This window comes from Paramormyrops kingsleyae, chromosome 14 (genome assembly GCF_048594095.1).
Source record: "Paramormyrops kingsleyae isolate MSU_618 chromosome 14, PKINGS_0.4, whole genome shotgun sequence".
NCBI lineage: Eukaryota > Metazoa > Chordata > Actinopteri > Osteoglossiformes > Mormyridae > Paramormyrops > Paramormyrops kingsleyae.
The window spans coordinates 25,602,321-25,608,455 of record NC_132810.1 but is presented as its reverse complement, the minus strand read 5'-3'; the positions used below and the strand labels follow the sequence as shown (position 1 = coordinate 25,608,455).

General features: G+C 42.3%; 1 protein-coding gene across 1 annotated transcript in view; it reads left to right on the top strand.

Annotated features, from left to right (window-relative positions):
- The first annotated feature begins 2,970 nt into the window (after positions 1-2,970).
- The window catches only part of zbtb8a (zinc finger and BTB domain containing 8A), a 31,929-nt gene continuing 28,764 nt past the window's right edge, over positions 2,971-6,135 (top strand). The window contains exon 1 of the mRNA XM_072698868.1: positions 2,971-3,299. The gene's annotated coding sequence lies outside the window, so the exon portion shown is untranslated. The remainder of the gene's footprint in view (positions 3,300-6,135) is intronic.

Here is a 6,135-nt window from a genome sequence, read left to right as displayed (position 1 = left end):
TCTATCTACCCCTGCCCCTGAGCCCCCCGTCCTCCGTGTGCCCCTCTCTATCTACCACTGCCCCTGAGCCCCTCGTCCTCCGTGTGCCCCTCTCTATCTACCACTGCCCTTGAGCCCCTCGTCCTCCGTGTGCCCCTCTCTATCTACCCCTGCCCCTGAGCCCCTCGTCCTCCGTGTGCTCCTCTCTATCTACCCCTGCCCCTGAGCCCCTCGTCCTCCGTGTGCTCCTCTCTATCTACCCCTGCCCCTGAGCCCCTCGTCCTCTGTGTGCTCCTCTCCATCTACCCCTGCCCCTGAGCCCCTCGTCCTCTGTGTGCTCCTCTCTATCTACCCCTGCCCCTGAGCCCCTCGTCCTCCGTGTGCTCCTCTCTATCTACCCCTGCCCCTAAGCCCATTGTCCTCTGTCTGCTCCTCTCCCCTTTGCCAAACCACACATTCAGACACCATGTCCTCTCACAAAGCATGGTACTTGTAACTGCAGGACACCTTCTTCCTGCTCCATTTCCAGCACTATTCACTGGGTGAAACATGAGCATCATATATGCTCGTGTGTAATTTCACAAATGCCATACAATGCACCCTGACAGAGCAACGCCAAGCAATGCATCTATGATACAAGACTGAAAGCATATGTTTCTGTTTGTGCTAACTAACCCTCTTCTGTTTCTGTTTGTGCCAACTAACCCTCTTCTATTTCTGTTTGTGCCAACTAACCCTCTTCTATTTCTGTTTGTGCTAACTAACCCTCTTCTGTTTCTGTTTGTGCCAACTAACCCTCTTCTGTTTCTATTTGTGCTAACTAACCCTCTTCTATTTCTGTTTGTGCAAACTAACCCTCTTCTGTTTCTGTTTGTGCTATCTAACCCTCTTCTGTTTTTATTTTCTTTTAATTGAAGAGCAATTTACTGCTAACACTGACAGTGTGTAATTAGCCTTGCTTTTTCATACATATTTGAAAAACATTTAAGTGATTTGATTGAAAACACCAATGGAAATCTTGGACAGTATTAAGTAATCTTCTCAAAAGCAAACACTGCTTTCAGATCACACATCAAGCCAGTCAGTACATAAAAACAACTGAGCAGTCATTACACACTATAACAAAAAAATAAAACCCTGACCCTAACCCTAACCAGTCCCAAACGGAGAGCCCATCCTCTGTGGGGCAACAGAGGAAGCCCTAACCCTAACCAGACGCAAAGGGGGAGCTCATCCTCCATAATTTATGTAAAATTATTTTTTCAAAAAAATAAAAGTAATTTTATAAGTAAAAATACAGAAATTTTATTTAAGAAGTCTTAAAAATAAAAATGAATTATGCACCTATACCATTGTTGCAGGGGTCCGATAAAGCCAGTATGTCAGGAAAGCATTTTATAGCACTATGTCCACCAATAGACATTTTTCTCAGTTTATGACATTGTTCTCAAAACAGATGGTGAATGTTTATGAACAAAGAAACTAAAATCTTTGGCAAAAGGCTCTAGAAGCAGAAGCCTTACAGCTATTAAAAGTGCACTTAATAACTGGAAAGACCCTGATTTTAAGGTATTAGTCTTCATCAAAATAAAACCAATATTGCAAATTTCAGTATTTTTAACTTATGAGCCATTCGGCAATATTTTAAAACAAAATGAAGCAAACAACAATGATTGGTCGTCTTTCCTCTCCATCACCTTCCCTGTGAGATGGCGCCAACTGTTTGGTTTGTTATTAGCCATGAATTCTGATTGGTCGCTTTTCCCCTCCATCAGCTTCCCTGTGAGATGGCGCTACCTGATTGGTTTGATATTACAACAACAACAAATTTTTTTTTGTATAGCATGTTTTCACAACATTACATTGTCTCAAAGTGCTTTACAGCATCCCTGCCCAAAGCCCCCAGTGAGCAGCCAGAGGTGACAGTGGCAAGGAAAAACTCCCTAGAAGGAAGAAACCTTGGGAGGAACCAAACTCAGAGGGGGAGCCCATCCTCCAGGGGCCGGCAGGGAAAGTCAAATTGGAGAGATGGCTAAGTGGCAAGTCACACAGTCTAAGTCATAAAACATGAGTCACAACCGGGGAGCAGGGAGGTGATGACAAGCCGGTGTTGGCGCTCCTAAGGATCGCTGGGCAACCAGTAGTATGGCATCCGGGCATACATGGAGGACGACACAGGCGGATTAGCCATGATTTCTGAGATTCTTTGCAATGTCACAACTAAAGCTCTTGTGTTGTTTACGACAGTATTACGATGAAGTAATACTGTTGGTGTCTATTAAAAATGTCTACTCTTTCATTGTCGCCGCCTAGTGGTTCGGACGCATACGTCCAAATTTTCAATAACAAAAAAAAATGACGTTCAATAAAAGAAACAAATGTATCAAATCAACCAAAAACGGCTTGTTACACTACAAAAAACCTTTCAGATAATATCTGTAGAAAGTTGCGCAATTTTTGTGCCATGGTTTTTTTGTAACAAGTAAAAATAAAATGACCATGGTAGCCATCTTTAAACGGGTCGAGTGTCAGGAAGTAAAATATAAGTGTTAATAAAATGAAAACTAAGCACTTCAAACTATTTCTTTCACGGCCAATAATTCATAAACCGTCACAGTATTAAGACAAAACACGCATTTTTCCATAAATATGACTGTAATGCTCTGAAATAGCTTGCTCACTCATCGCGGAAAAATGTCAGTCGGCATTCTGTACATTCGTGCAATGTTTATTATCTTCGGAGTTTTAGAAGAAAACCAATGAATAAAATGACAAAGTTACCCTCGTTTGAAAGCTTGATCTCTTATGTACATAAATCAATCACTGTAATCCTTCATTGTCAAGTATTTTTTCAGATATATGCTCTGCTTCCCTGCTAGCACATTATTTTTTACGCACTGAACCTTTGCCCATGGTTATGTTTCACCATAATAAACTTTTTACATGAACATCAAATTACAGTGTCATTTGCTTCATCCAATAGAGGTGTGTCTAAGGTTTGCAAAATGGTATGGGATGTGCTGATTGGGCATTGTTTTTCGCGCTGGGGACATGAATGCGCAACTTATTATCTGCAGGTGCAGTATTTGTGGGAGTGTCTCGATTACGCATTACGCACGTAGTCTCCGTGAGTTTACCCAGTTATTTTCGGACAACAACTTTTTTGACTGAAGAAAAATGGCTCGGATGACTTTCACTGTTGAGAAAGCACAGAAGATGATTTTGAAGAGTGGTTCGGGGGAAGAAAGTGTCGCTTTTATCCATTGATTCGATGGAGGAGGACGCTTTTTTGCGCGGAGAGGATGCAACGCTCGACATAAGTACATTTATTTACAGTTTACTCTTTTATTCTATAGATTTTTATAATTCCGTGATTCAGTAAATTACAATTAACATTTGCTTTGGTAACACTTGTATTGTGGTACATTGGGAAAAGTTCCGCATCGCCTTTGTCAAGCTTTGAAGTGTGCAAAGTAATGCAGCGCTTTTGGCTTTCACTTGGGCAAAGTTACGCGGGGCTTTGTTTGGGCAAAGTTATGCGGGGCACTTGTCGGCCTTGTTTGAGCAAAGTTATGTACAGTACTTGTCGGCTTTGTTTGGGCAACATTATGTACGGTACTTGTCGGCTTTGTTTGGGCAAAGTTATGCGGGGCACTTGTCAGCTTTGTTTGGGCAAAGTTATGCGGGGCACTTGTCGGGCTTTGTTTGGGCAAAGTTATGCGGGGCACTTGTCGGGCTTTGTGTGGGCACAGTTATGCGGGGCACTTGTCGGGCTTTGTTTGGGCACAGTTATGCAGGGTTAGGGTTAGAAACAAAATGTTTCTTATGACCCATAAGTGGTAATGCATTTAGAAAGAAAGACGCTATCCCAAAACACTGCTAGTTACACTGCGGCCATTTTGGATAGGTTTTGGATAGGTTTGGCACAAGTCGTGTGAATAAAATATAGATTTTCCTACAAATGTGTGGTGATTTTGTGTGACAAAATGTTACTTATGACCCATAAGTGGTAATGCATTTAGAAAGAAAGACGCTACCCCAAAAAACACTGCTAGTTACACTGTGGCCAGTTTGGATAGGTTTTGGATAAGTTTGGCACAAGTCGTGTGAATAAAATATAGATTTTCCTACAAATGTGTGGTGATGATGTGTGACAAATTGTTACTTATGACCTATAAGTGGTAATGCATTTAGAAAGAAAGTTGCTACCCCAAAAAACACTGCTAGTTACACTATTGCCATTTTGGATAAGTTTCAGATTAGTTTAGGTTAGGTTTTGGATAGGAAAGGCTCCCAGTTGCACCATTTGCTCTTTCCTCCGTAAAACCTGTTGGGCTGCATCAAATGATATGAAATTGGGCACACATGTAGAAAACAAGTTTGGGAACCAGATTTTTAAAATTGGACCTATTCCATCATGTAGTTTTTGAAATATTTACAAAAATCCAAGACACAAAGACAGGTTTTTGTATTTTTCCAGCTGTTTTTGTTATATTCGCATGTCCATAAATTATACACAGGTTATTCATTTCGTTATTGAACTTCCTACAATCAATTGTAAAGGGGTCAACTCTGATTTTAGGTATCAGGCATGTGTCTGTGACTTTTATATCTGAAGTTATAAGGTAATTATTCCAAAGAGGGAAGAAATGCCCCCCCATGCAAGGGGCCCCTGGTGCCTTTAGTCCTTCATAGTCCTTCATAGTCATAAACAACCCTCTTCTGTTTGTGTTTGTGCCAACTAACCCTCAGAAGTGCCTTGCTGATAGGTAGAGACTTTTTGGCTGACGTTTCCGCTGTTCCCTACGTGAGTGAAACTGGTTGCTACCGCGCGAACTTTAAAACTATAGATATCACCTAAATAGTAATTAGAATTGAGTCATCGGGGAAAAAAAATCCTCACAAGCTTAATAGTCTTCTGATAATTCTCCAAACCCCTACGGATTAATCACCTTCGCAAGCACCGACCCACGATCTCCATTCAATCAAAAAGGTGCTTCCAGCTTTAGAACTTCAGTCTTCCCGTTTCACGTAAGTACAACACCATGGGTGTGTCCGAAATCGCGCATTTGCCTTAGTGCACTGAGATGTAGTGCGCACTGCGCACTTCCTTCTGTAGTGCACACTACCATGGGTAAGTGCTGCCCTAAATGGAACACTAACGTTTTGCACTTACCGGAAGTGACGGACTAGCATTTGATCGCGATTCTCTAGCGCGCCAAAATATCTGCTGTGTTTTGTTTACAATGAATTTCCTTGTGGTTTTATTTGCGTGTATATAACCTATCTACTACCGTCTAACCGGCTAAAAAACTTCTAACATTTACGTGTGCAAACTCTTTTATGTCGATATAATCGCAAACTCAAATTATCTATAACTGTCATCAGAGAGTGACAGGCTACACACCGCAGTATACATCAGTAAAATAATTTTATTAACGTTACTTAGATTTATATGAAGCAGTTGCCTCTGCTTGGGCTTACGTGTCTATGTTATTGTCCGCCTTAATTTAACAATGAAAACTTGCCGAAAGTCCCTCCCCTTCCGCTACGTAGTCAAAATGGCGTCCGTTTAGTGCGAGTAGTGTCCATCATTCTGCACTGCGTTTTCTGGCCGTTTTCAGTGCACCATCCGGGTACTTTCAGTGCACTGAATTTTGGCTTAGTTGTCAGTGTGAACGCCCTACGCCCTAAAATCGCGCACTAAAAGTGCGCAAGTGCGCGATTTCGGACACACCCACGTCTCCTGTTTCGTGTTCTGAGTGCAATATGTTTAGTTATTCTTCTCCGGTCATTAGCGGTACGTTTACCTGTGAGAAGTGTCAGTTAGTCGCTAGGCTGACGGAGAAGATTGTAGTTTTAGAAGGACGTATCCGGACGTTACGGGACATTCAGGAAACTGAGAGTTTTATTGATTTAGTGTTAGCGGCTCCGGATATGTCCGCCATAGGTATTCAGTCTCCCCCCGCTCCGGCAGCAGAGCCTTCTCAGCAAGGCGAGTGGGTGACGACCCGGCGGCATAGTCGTAAATCCAACCATAATTCACACCGGCACCATTCGCGTTTCCAACAGGTTCTCCCCACTCAGTGAAACTCCCGCTGAGACACCTGTTGAAAGTGCTCTAGTAATAGGCGACTCTATTCTAAGAAACGTGAG